A 14323-nucleotide genomic window follows, 5' to 3' on the forward strand; every position below is an offset into this window, starting at 1 on the left:
GTTTAAAGGGTTTTTTAAACCAGGCCCAGTCCAGATAATGTCCAAGTCGGACTCAGCAACACACACCTTCATTTATGTACACAGAAAAAAATTAGGGAACACAACAGATTGCATATAATTTATAAACAAAATTACATTTTCAAAATAAGCATTTATGTACAGTCCAAATTATGTCCAGGTCACTCAAATTAGGGAACACAACAACAGATAGCATATAATCTATAAACATAATTATACTTTCAAAATAAGCCTTTGAGGACTTCCCATCTTTTTTTTAATGTTTTTTGGCATCATTATCGTTTTCAACCATGTAACTTTCTAAAGTTAGAAAATACTGAATAAATGTTTTAAAGAAAGTAATACTAAGTGAATATCTGTTTTTGGCCTTAAAAATAAACATTTTACCGAGTACTATAATTAAATTGACTAAATCATGATTGTCAATTGTCAATCAAGCTTCATAAACAAACCAATCCTTAAACACAGTTTTTCAACTTCCACCCAAAACAAAGACACAATATGACAATACTAAAACAAATGCAGGGTGGATTCAGGCTCCTGACAACAAAATGGGCAATCATCTGACTCCGTCATATTCCATAATTTTAACATTTTCCCTGTGGGTAAGAAGTTATAAATAATTTTAATTTGAAAATAACGATTTTGCACATCGATAGTGGTTTTATAGATTAGTTTGAATATGGCATCCCATGGCAACGGGCAGTCAAAAAAGTCCTCCCATTTTCCATTTGTGTTGTATGGGGCAGCCTTCAAAGATTTCTTTATTAAATAAAAATGATATATTTTTCTATTTAATTTAGTTCCTTTTTGCCAACTAGAATTTCTTATTAGAGGTTTACAAACTAATAATTTAGTAGTTCCATAATTAATTATTTGTTTCCATCTTTTCCCAATTACTCCAGTTAGTTGATAAAATGAAAAGCTTGAACAAGCATCACCATACATAGCTCTAAATTCATCATACTTCATAATTTTACCATTCTCATTGATAATATCAGACAAAAATGATTCCTCTTTGAAACATATTTTTCCAAAAGAAAGGCTTTCCATCTATTACAATATTAGAGTTCATCCATATTAACTGCTGCAAAATATTGTCTCTTTTTTCTGGCACATAAAATTGAAAACACCACCATATGTGGATTGTTTCCTCGCCATGTTTCCCAGCAGACTCTCTGGGAGGGGATCACTTGTAAAAAAAGGAAACCATTTCTTTTGATACAGTACATGTTTTTTGTCCAACAGGACACTTGTGTACCACTCAGTGTTTAAATCCATCTTTGGAACAATTGATGCTTTTAAAGACAGACACATAGCTTCCATGTTGAGAAGTTTCAGGCCCCCATATTCATACTCTTTGTACAAAACCTTTCTTTTAATCTTTTCTGGTTTGCCGTTCCAGACAAAATCGAAGACCCGCCGCTCATAAATCTTAAAAAAGTTTTGTGATGGAGCTGGTAATGACAAAAACAAATAAATAAATTGAGGAATAATTAACGAGTTGACAATAGATATTTTACCATACAAGTTTAGGGATTTCCCTTTCCATAATTGCATAATTTTGTCCAGCTTTCTTAGTCGATTATCATAATTTACTGAGCCTAGATCTTCCAGATTTTCTGGGACAACAACACCAAGTATGTTAACTGGTCCATCTGTCCACAAAACAGGCACTTTGCATTCCATTCGAAAGGACGTTCCCGTTAGATTTCCGATCCTTAATATTTTACATTTATCATAATTAAGCTTAAGGCCAGATTGCTGTGAAAATATGTCCAAAAGATTAAGAAGGTTCCGCAAACAATGAGGACAAATCTTATCTTTGTGAATCAGCCTTTTCTGACATGAACTTCATCAAGAACAAACACAGAACACGCCTCACTGATGCACATCTGCAAGACTCACTCAAAGTTGCAGTGTCAAGTTACACACCAGAGTACAACACACTAGTTAACAGTGTGCAATGCCAGGCTTCCCACTAACTGACAAAGAAACAGAAAACAGATTTGGTGTCCAGTTCAAAGTGTGACATGATTTAAAAAATTGAGAGTTTACTTTTGTATTTTACATGAGTTATTATTTGTACAAACGTGGTGTAAAGTAATTCATGATTTGTTAAAAAATGTTAGTGGCTAGCTAGTTAAAATGGGATATTGTGATTTCACAAGACTATCTTAGAAGTGATCATTTGAAAATGTTCAATTTGAAAAATGTGCACTTAGAGAAAATATAAAAATAAAGTGTTGTATATTGATATTTATCTGTTTCTATATATATTTATTGTGAGAAATCATTAAGATGATCAGTGTTTCCACAAAGATAAATATCATAAATTATTAATAATAACAGAGTTAAAGGTAAATTGAGCAAATTGGCTACTTCTGGCAATTTATTTAAGTGTGTATCAAACTGGTAGCCCTTCGCATTAATCAGTACCCAAGAAGTAGCCCTAGGTTTCAAAAAGGTTGGTGACCCCTGTTCTAAAGCTTAGTGATGTATCAGATATATCAGATTGTAGGTGGCTTTATTTTGTACCCTTCACGTTCATATGTCACTGTTTGTTGCATTTTTGTTGTGTTTCACTTGATTGTAAAATGTGTCGATCGAAAGCGGGTGTGACATTCATATTTTGTCAATATTCAGTGTTTTATCCTCCATAGAAAAATGTAAAATTCCATTACGTTTTTTTAAGGCGGTCTTTCATAGTGTTTTTAGCATTCAATCAGACATTATTGTGAGGTTTTGTATTAGTGTTCTTAAAAATAGATATACCGGCCCCCAGACACTTTTTTCTCTAGATGTGGCCCCCGAGTCAAAATAATTGCCCAGGCCTGTTTTACGACCTAGTATATACAATAATATAAACCAAGTCTTTGTATTTCATTTTGGATTATTTCATATCTTCATTTAAATAAAAATATATTTTCATCTTTTTTAGATACAGTCAATAAATAATGTGAACATGTATCATAATATGGAAATCTAAGAGAACGTGTTGTGAATGAGGATGCTTGTGGACTGGGAATTAATTTATTTTTTTACACATTTTTATTAAAAAAAAACAGTTTTTCCAACGCATTAAATTTTAGACGATTTCTCTTCTTAGTTATTATTTCTCCGGCTGTAGAAAAGTCCCGCTCACATGGCACAGAGGAGGCGTCAGTGCGACACAGTTCGCGTATCGGTCACGTGACCGAAACAGCTCATGATCGGTCACGTGACTTTCTAAAAGGAGGTACGCGCACCGACACAGGGTATTGCTCTATGAGCTCGACGCATGCGCCGATGCATCGGTGTTGCCGGACCCATCACTAGAAAACACAAAAACATGACCCGGACCACGGATCATGACACACAAAAAAACAATTCTGCTCAAATATTATAGTATTTTTGCCATTAAACCCCCCTCCCACTGTTTCTGCTTGTATGCGCTTCGTATGTGCGTTTTCACACATTCGACTCCGTACGTCACCTCCGCACGGCTGCATACAGATTAAAAAAAAAACTACCTAAATTTGAAAGACAGTATTGTATCGTTTTTAATTCATTAGTACCGCGGTACTTTAATAGTAACGGTATAATGTACAACCTTAATACATACATACATACATACATACCTTTCTGTAGTAGGGATGGGCGATACCACACTTTTAGGATTCGATACGATACCGATACTTTTTCTTGCATTTTCATCGATACCGATACTGATACCGATACCATTAATTTCTTATTGGCAATTTTTGTCAGTAAAAAATATTATTACTATTATTATTTAAGACAAATCACAAGACAAATACAGACCATTTATACCACATGTATTATGGTCAATATATAATACAAGTAAAATTAAAATAAATAACATAAATATGAAAAATAAATTCAATATTATATATAATAATAATTATATATTATATATAATAATAATTAGATATTATGGCTTTCCAATTAACTGTCAAATCCGAATCGCAAGAAGCTGCCGTTTTTTTTAAAAGTTTGTGATATAATTAGCAATTAATGAAATATGAAATAGGCTAATGTTTTCGAAATGTAAGAAATCATGTTACAGATTAAAACCAAAATCACATTCAATCATATATTCAAGATTTTCTTGGAAAAAAATAAAACTGTAATGCAAAGATGAAGAATCTCCAAATTGTATCTCTTTCTTATCTTGTTTTAAATACTCAAGCAATTTTCAACTAACAGTAAATTCCCCTGTGTGGAAATTATTTGAATTTAGGATAATCATTTAAACAAAAATATTCAGTAAAAAAATAAAATAAACAATGCCTGACACTGGATATGCCTGACTGCATCGCTGTCGGCTGGCTGTGTGTGTGTTGCACGTTGACGACGCTCATTGGCTGTCTCCTGTCACGTGACTGGGCCAGTTCTATACTCTGCCAGGTACAGCCGTGTCCCAGCACATAGGAAGTTAAGTAAGTCATCAAAAACATCTGAAAGTGATGCTTGCACCCCCCACACGCCGTTTTTTGGTTTGTATCGATACTTTTTTCAGAAAAGTGATGCCAAATGAGTAGCGTGTGAGTATCGATATATCGATACCACAGGATCGATACACACATCCCTATTCTGTAGCTATGTCAAAGCCAGCATAGTATAGAATCGCATAATGTTGCTGTCGTATGAAAAGCTGCAAATTTCCAAGGTTTTTTTTAATACAGTGGTACCTAAACTTAGGGGAATTGCACTTTTTTGGGGGGAATTTTGACAATCGTTCACAATTTTTATTTTTTATTTACTTTCTCTTTTGAATACATAAACAAATGAAAGTTTGGAGATACATGTTTTTTGTTTGTGCCATGCATATACGAGCGTGTTCAATAGAGCAGTGTTTTTCAACCTTTTTTGAGCCAAGGCACATTTTTTGCGTTGAAAAAATGCGGAGACACACCACCAGCAGAAATGTTAAAAAACTAAACTCAGTTGACAGTTAAAAAGTCGTTGTCGCAATTGTTGGAAATGACTTTAAAGGCCTACTGAAATGACATTTTTTTATTTAAACGGGGATAGCAGATCCATTCCATGTGTCATACTTGATCATTTCGTGATATTGCCATATTTTTGCTGAAAGGATTTAGTAGAGAACAACGACGATAAAGTTCGCAACTTTTGGTCGCTGATAAAAAAAAAGCCTTGCCTGTACCGGAAGTAGCGTGACGTCACAGGTTGAAGGCTCCTCACATTTCCCCATTGTTTACACCAGCAGCGAGAGCGATTCGGACCGAGAAAGCGACGATTACCCCATTAATTTGAGCCAGGATGAAAGATTCGTGGATGAGGAACGTGAGAGTGAAGGACTAGTATGCAGTGCAGGACGCATCATTTTTCACTCTGACCGTAACTTAGGTACAAGCTGGCTCATTGGATTCCACACTCTCTCCTTTTTGTATTGTGGATCACGGATTTATATTTTAAACCACCTCGGATACTATATCCTCTTTAAAATGAGAGTCGAGAACACGAAATGGACATTCACAGTGACTTTTATCTCCACGACAATACATCGGCGAAGCTCTTTAGCTACGGAGCTAACGTGATAGCATCGTGCTTAAATGCAGATAGAAACAGAAGAAATAAACCCCTGACTGGAAGGATAGACAGAAGATCAACAATACTATTAAACCATGGACATGTAAATACACAGTTAATGCTTTCCAGCTTGGCGAAGCTTAACAATGCTGTTGCTAACGACGCCATTGAAGCTAACTTTGCAACGGGACCTCACTGAGCTATGCTAAAAACATTAGCGCTCCACCTACGCCAGCCAGCCCTCATCTGCTCATCAACACCCGTGCTCACCTGCGTTCCAGCGATCGACAGAAGGACGAAGGACTTCACCCAATCATCCGTGCGGTCGGCGGCTAGCGTCGGATAGCGCGTCTGCTATCCAAGTCAAAGTCCTCCTGGTTGTGTTGCTGCAGCCAGCCGCTAATACACCAATTCCACCTACAACTTTCTTCATTGTTTATTAAACAAATTGCAAAAGATTCACCAACACAGATGTCCAGAATACTGTGGAATTTTGAGATGAAAACAGAGCTTTTTTGTATTGAATTCAATGGTGTCCGAATACTTCCGTTTAACTATTGACGTCACGCGCATACGTCATCATACATAGACATTTTCAACCGGAAGTTTAGCGGGAAATTTAAAATGTCATTTTATAAGTTAACCCGGCCGTATTGGCATGTGTTGCAATGTTAAGATTTCATCATTGATATATAAACTATCAGACTGCATGGTCGCTAGTAGTGGCTTTCAGTAGGCCTTTAAAGCAGTGGTCCCCAACCACCGGGCCGCGGGATTGGTACTGGGCCGCGCAAGAAATAAAAAAATAAAAATAAAAAAATATTTTTAAAAAAAAATTAAATCAACATAAAAAACACAATATATACATTAATTATATATCAACATAGGTCAATACAGTCTGCAGGGGTACAGTCCGTAAGCACACATGATTGTATTTCTTTATTAAAAGGAAAAAAAAATTTAAAAAAATATACCCCCCCCGCCCCCGGTCCGTGGGACAAATTTTCAAGCGTTGACCGGTCCCCAGCTACAAAAAGGTTGGGGACCACTGCTTTAAAGCATAACCAAGCATGCATCACTATAGCTCTTGTCTCAAAGTAGGTGTACTGTCACCACCTGTCACATCACACCCTGACTTATTTTGGTTTTTTTGCCGTTTTCCTGTGTGTAGTGTTTTACTTCTTTACTTGCGCTCCTATTTTGGTGGCTTTTTCTCTTTTTTTGGTATTTTCCTGTAGCAGTGTCATGTCTTCCTTTGAGCGATATTTCCCGCATCTACTTTGTTTTAGCCATCAAGAATATTTCGGTTGTTTTTATCCTTCTTTGTGGGGACATTGTTGATTGTCATGTCATGTTCTTTGTGGACGCCGTCTTTGCTCCGCAATAAGTCTTTGCTGTCGTCCAGCAATCTGTTTTTGTTTACTTTGTAGCCAGTTCACTTTTAGTTTAGCATAGCATTCCCTAACCTTCAATGCCTTTTCTTAGGGGCACTCACCTTTTGTTTATTTTTGGTTGAATCATTAGACACCTTTTTACCTGCACACTGCCTCCCGCTGTTTGCGACATCTACAAAGCAATTATCTACCGGCTGCCACCTACTGACATGGAAGAGTATTACACGGTTACTCTGCCGAGCTCTAGACAGCACCGACACTCAACAACAACACATGATTTGCAGACTATAATTACTGGTTTGCAAAAAATATTTTTAACCCAAATAGGTGAAATTAGAGGAACAGTGGTTGAAAAACACTGGAATAGAAACGACAGGTAGATGGTAGCTAGCAAGACAGCTTGCTCAATAGATAGCATAGCATAACATTGGTGTCCAATGAATTGTATTCTGACAATGTTTTTTCTTCAAGCTTTGGATTCAAAATTGGACCTACATGCTTTCTATTGAACAGCGACAAAAACTCAACCTGCTTTGGCTTATCCTCGCTGGTTAGCACAAAAACTAAACAGCCAATAGACCAGGCCTGGGCAATTATTTTGACTCAGAGGCCAAATTTAGAGAAAGAAATGTGTCTGGGGGCCAGTATATCGATTTTTAGAAAAACTAATACAAAACCTCACACTAAAGTCAGATTGAATGCTAAAAATGTTATGACAGACCGCCTTCATTTTCCATTTCATTTTCATTCATTTATTTATTTATTTCAGGCAATGATATAAAAAAGTACAAAGTTGACAACACATAATATAAATGAATATAGTGCAAAAGGTCATGTATAGTATGTAATGCATGATTGTCCAGTTTTGCCTGAAAGGGAGTGCGAAGAAGATAATTTATTTAATCCCACCCCCAGTTCTCCATTCAGTGATTATTCACATGAGTCTCACTCTTACTTTGTTCAAGGATTATAATACACATGTTGTATCATAGTGGCATTACCACAGGTATCAATAATTATTACACTGTAACAATAAATTGTATCAACAATGTAGGAATAATGAATATGATGAGTATGTTCTAAATAACCAACGTTGTGAATGATCCGCACTGCTCTTTTCTGTAATATGATCAGAGGATGAATTGTGTTGTGGTAAGTATTCCCCCATACTTCAACACAGTATGTAAGGTACGGCAGTACCAAGGTGCAGTATAGAGTACGGAGTGCATTTTCATTGAGGTATAGTTTTGCTTTGTTTATAATTGAGAGGCTTTTGGACATTTTTGTTTTAATGTGTCTGACATGAGGTTTCCATGATAGTTTACTATCAATTATTACTCCCAAAAATGTATTCTCATTTACGATTTCAATTTGGGTACCATCAATACTTATTTTCTGTTCAGATGTTATGTTGCGATTTCCAAACATCACTTAAAAACGGAATGGAATTTTAATCTTTTTCTATGAACGATAAAACCCTGAATATTGAGAACATATAAACGTCACACACCCCCTCTCAATCGACATATTTTACCATCAAGCCAAATGCAACAAAAATGCAACAAACAGCGAAATACGAACGTGAGGGGTAAAAAAACAAAAAACATCTACAATCTGATATATGCGATATATCACTAAGCTTTAGAACTTTCTTGTAAAAAATCTCCTTCCACGTCTGTCCCTGACACCCGCATTTCAGGCTCTGGAAACACTCTGTGGAAACGCTCCCCACCCACACCACCAGCCACACCCTAAGATTTTTTGTTAAAATGAAGCCAATAATGCAATTTTTTCTGGTTCCCTTTATTTAGAAAAGTATCGAAAAGTATCAAAATAATATTGGTATCAGGACAACACTAGTCACTAAAATATCATGCAAAAGCGCAGGTTCCAACCATTGAAGTATGTTGTATACCGTATTTTTCGGACTCTAAGTCACAGTTTTTTTCATAGTTTGGCCGGGGGTGCGACTTATACTCAGGAGCGACTTATGTGTGAAATGATTAACACATTAGTGTAAAATATGAAATAATATTATTTATCTCATTCACGTAAGAGACTAGACGTATAAGATTTCATGGGATTTAGCGATTAGGAGTGACAGATTGTTTGGTAAACGTATAGCATGTTCTATATGTTATAGCAGGGGTCACCAACCTTTTTGAAACCAAGAGCTACTTCTTGGGTAGTGATTAATGCGAAGGGCTACCAGTTTGATACACACTTAAATAAATTGCCAGAAATAGCCAATTTGCTCAATTTACCTTTAACTCTATGTTATTATTAATAATTAATGATATTTACACTTAATTGAACGGTTTAAAAGAGGAGAAAACAAGAAAAAAATGCCAATTACATTTTGAAACATAGTTTATCTTCAATTTCGACTCTTTAAAATTCAAAATTCAACCGAAAAAAAGAAGAGAAAAACTAGCTAATTTGAATCTTTTTGAAAAAATTAAAAAAATAATTTATGGAACATCATTAGTAATTTTTCCTGATTAAGATTAATTTTAGAATTTTGATGACATGTTTTAAATAGGTTAAAATCCAATCTACACTTTGTTAGAATATATAACAAATTGGACCAAGCTATATTTCTAACAAAGACAAATCATTATTTCTTCTAGATTTTCCAGAACAAAAATTTTAAAAGAAATTCAAAAGACTTTGAAATAAGATTTAAATTTGATTCTACAGATTTTCTAGATTTGCCAGAATAATTTTTTTTTATTTTAATCATAATAAGTTTGAAGAAATATTTCACAAATATTCTTCGTCGAAAAAACAGAAGCTAAAATGAAGAATTAAATTAAAATGTATTTATTATTCTTTACAATAAAAAAAATAATTTACTTGAACATTGATTTAAATTGTCAGGAAAGAAGAGGAAGGAATTTAAAAGGTAAAAAGGCATATGTGTTTAAAAATCCTAAAATCATTTTTAAGGTTGTATTTTTTCTGTAAAATTGTCTTTCTGAAAGTTATAAGAAGCAAACGTAAAAAAAATTTATGAATTTACTTAAACAAGTGAAGACCAAGTCTTTAAAATATTTTCTTGGATTTTCAAATTCTATTTGAGTTTTGTCTCTCTTAGAATTAAAAATGTCGGGCAAAGCGAGACCAGCTTGCTAGTAAATAAATAACATTTAAAAAAATAGAGGCAGCTCACTGGTAAGTGCTGCTATTTGAGCTATTTTTAGAACAGGCCAGCGGGCTACTCATCTGGTCCTTATGGGCTACCTGGTGCCCGCGGGCACCGCGTTGGTGACCCCTGCTGCACATCATAATGGCAGCTACACTTTCCATCTTAAAGATCTAAAAAAAATTTGGGATTGAAAAGCTAATGGGCCGCATGTGGCCCCCGGGCCTTAATTTGCCCAGGTCTGCACTAGACAGTCGTTAGTTCCCACAAAGTTCTCGCCGTGACTTCTACGCCTAATAATAATGCTTTTCTCCCTCTTTTCTTTTTTCAAAGTCTTAACACAATTTGGAGGAACCTATTGAAAAGGTGGAAGGAAAAGAACACCGGTAAAGGCTTTCTGACCTCAAAAGCGATCCATCAAAGGCTCCAATTCAAAGTGTCAAAGTCCTTTTTGTGGCAGACAATGGAGGAGCGCCTCCAATGGGGAGTGGGAGGAAGTATTGGACTTGTTTGATGTAACTGGAGATGCTCGGAGGTGATACTGCTTTAGTCACCTTTGTCGCCCACTGCACGCTTTTAGCTTGAAAGAAGACCAGCAGACGCTCACTTCCTGTTGGGAGGAAGAAGAGAATAGCTTTGAGTGGACACAACATTAGGTACACCTCTCTAATTGTGATACCATACAAGAGACTATAGAAACATACTCACGGCTGTAATAGCATTAGCAAACAATCATTTAAAAACAAATGTGTCATAACGCGGGGGTTTTTGCAGCTTACTGCGAGGTTAGAGAATAGAATGGACTTTATTGTCATTATATTTGCATATAACGTGATTAAGGACTCCAACTTAAAGGCCTACTGAAACCCACTACTACCGACCACGCAGTCTGATTAACTTATAAAGTGCAATTTTAAATTTCCCGCTAAACATCCGGTTGGAAACGCCTTTGGATGATGACGTATGCGTGTGACGTAGCCAGTGAAACAGGAGTATCGGTAGCCCATTGAAGCCAATACAAAATAGCTCTGTTTTCATTTCATAATTCCACAGTATTCTGGACATCTGTGTTGGTGAATCTGTTGCAATTTGTTCATTGCATTATGGAGAAAGAAGCTGAGCTAGAAAAGAAGAAAGTTGTCGGTGCGAAGCGGAGTATTTTGCGAGGGAAGTCAGCAACACAACACAGTCAGTGTTTCATTGTTTACATTCCCGAAAGATGCAGTCAAGATCAAAGAACTCGGACAACAGAGACTCTTACCAGGAGGACTTTGACTTCGATACACAGACGCCTGTAGAGAACTGGGACAACACAGACTCTTACCAGGATTACTTTGATTTGGATACACAGACGCAGACGTGCTACAGTGAGTACGCAGCTGCGCTTCCAAACATTTGATCGCTTGCCCGTACGTGCGTGTCACGTACGTAACTTTGGGTAAATATATAAGCTTTATGAACCTTGGGTTAGGTGAACGGTCTTTTGGACTGAGTGATTGTGTGTGTTGTGCAGGTGTTTGAATTGTATTGGCGGGTTATATGGATTGGAGCTAGGAGCTAGGAGCTAGCATAACAAACATGCAGGTGTTTGTTATGCGGGATTAATTTGTGGCATATTAAATATAAGCCTGGTTGTGTTGTGGCTAATAGAGTATATATATGTCTTGTGTTTATTTACTGTTGTAGTCATTCCCAGCTGAATATCAGGTCCCACCCGCCTCTCACAGCATCTTCCCTATCTGAATAGCTTCCACTCCCCACTAGTCCTTCACTTGCACTTTACTCATCCACAAATATTTCATCCTCGCTCAAAATAATGGGGAAATCGTCGCTTTCTCGGTCCGAATCTCTCTCCCTTCTGGCGGCCATTATTGTAAACAATAGGGAACTTTTCGGATATGTTCACCCGACTATGTCACGCTACTTCCGGTAGGGGCAAGCCTTTTTTTTATCAGATACCAAAAGTTGCGAACTTTATTGTCGATGTTCTCTACTAAATCCTTTCAGCAAAAATATGGCAATATCGCGAAATGATCAAGTATGACACATAGAATAGATCTGCTATCCCCGTTTAAATAAAAAAAATCATTTCAGTAGGCCTTTAAGGTGCGGTAGTGGGAACAATAAATTACACAACAGGTAATAAAGAAAAAACTAACAATTGAAATAGACTACTATCCAATAAAATAATAAGCAATCCTGTACAATATACGAAACACTATAGAAACACAAAATACTGTACAATATACAGACTTGTTTGTTTGTTCTCCCAGGACGCAAACAGACTATTTCGGACAGGACTTGAAGGTAGGAAAAATACACTGCAAAAAGTCAGTGTTCAAAAACAAGAAAAAACAAAACAAAACAAAAATTAGGGGTATTTTATTTGAACTAAGCAAAATTATCTGCCAATAGAACAAGAAAATTTGGCTTTGACACAATTGTGAATCAACTTCAGATCCATCCCTCATTTCAAAATGTTTAGGTTTTTTTATGTTGTTTTTTTGTTTGTTTGTTTTCTGCCCTTTTTTGTCAAACAAAACTATGTTTTTAATGGCAAACACACAAAATATGCAAAATCTTCCACCAAAAATATTTTTCAAAGTGGAATATTTGATGTGAAGTAATCGGAACCTTGCATAGGTCAATAGTAACATTGATTTTGATTCAATATTATGTTTTGAGCAATGACAGTTTGAAAGAAATTGATTAACGTGGACCCCGAATTAAAAAAGTGGAAAAAATTATCCGGGTGTTACCATTTAGTGGTCAATTGTACATAATATGTACTGTACTGTGCAATGTACTAATAAAAGTCTCAATCAATCAATCAATCCACTCCCTCGCTCTCTCTGTCTCTGCCCCTCCCTCACCAATGCTGCTGCATGAGCACAATTTGTTTTGTTTTGTTTTTAACCCCTTCTAAACCCTGGGCGTACATTGAAAATACACGCAACCCTAACTCAAAACGCCGGACATTTGAGGCATTTAAGAAGCTAAGCCCTGACAGCCCCGCAAAAGAAGACATGCCCGGTGAAAATAGGACGCATGGTCAGTCTAGAATATCTCCATGTTAAGAAACTCGGCTTCAGCTCCACCATGATGTCTTGTTAGTAAACACAGACACACCCCCCCACCCTCCCCTCCCCACACCCAAACCCACACCCAGACACACACACAGCGCTTCTTCTCTAGTCCCCAGAAGGACGACACCGCAACTCTCCAATAAAACACACTCAGATCTTCTGTTTTTAGCCGATACTACATAAAAAATAACGTAAAATAACGCAGTAACGCATCATGTAGTAACGGTAACTGAGTTACTGAATATAAAAAATAACGCGTTACACTACTAGTTACCGCCGAAACTAACGGCGTTACAGTAACACTGATCATCCGTCACATACACAAACCACGTCAGCATAACTGTGGAAATGAATTCCATGTCTCCTGATGACACAATCACATCAATATAAAAACAATAGAACCTACAATAGATCCTTGAGGGACACCACATTTGATTGTATGGATATTTGAGGAGCTTACACTACCGTTCAAAAGTTTGGGGTCACATTGAAATGTCCTTATTTTTGAAGGAAAAGCACTGTACTTTTCAATGAAGATAACTTTAAACCAGTCTTAACTTTAAAGAACTACACTCTATACATTGCTAATGTGGTAAATGACTATTCTAGCTGCAAATGTCTGGTTTTTGGTGCAATATCTACATAGGTGTATAGAGGCCCATTTCCAGCAACTATCACTCCAGTGTTCTAATGGTACAATGTGTTTGCTCATTGGCTCAGAAGGCTAATTGATGATTCGAAAACCCTTGTGCAATCATGTTCACACATCTGAAAACAGTTTAGCTCGTTACAGAAGCTACAAAACTGACCTTCCTTTGAGCAGATTGAGTTTCTGGAGCATCACATTTGTGGGGTCAATTAAACGCTCAAAATGGCCAGAAAAAGAGAACTTTCATCTGGAACTCGACAGTCTATTCTTGTTCTTAGAAATGAAGGCTATTCCACAAAATTGTTTGGGTGACCCCAAACTTTTGAATGGTAGTGTGTATCAATACTTACCAGTATAATTTGTCTAAAAAATAGGAAGTGAACCACTTGTTGATTTTGTTGACTAATAATTGTAGTTTTTGTTATCGTCAACAACCTACTTTCCCCTGACAAACAAGACAATAACGAATCAAAAG

The sequence above is a fragment of the Entelurus aequoreus genome, linkage group LG22, assembly GCF_033978785.1.
Source record: "Entelurus aequoreus isolate RoL-2023_Sb linkage group LG22, RoL_Eaeq_v1.1, whole genome shotgun sequence".
Lineage (NCBI taxonomy): Eukaryota > Metazoa > Chordata > Actinopteri > Syngnathiformes > Syngnathidae > Entelurus > Entelurus aequoreus.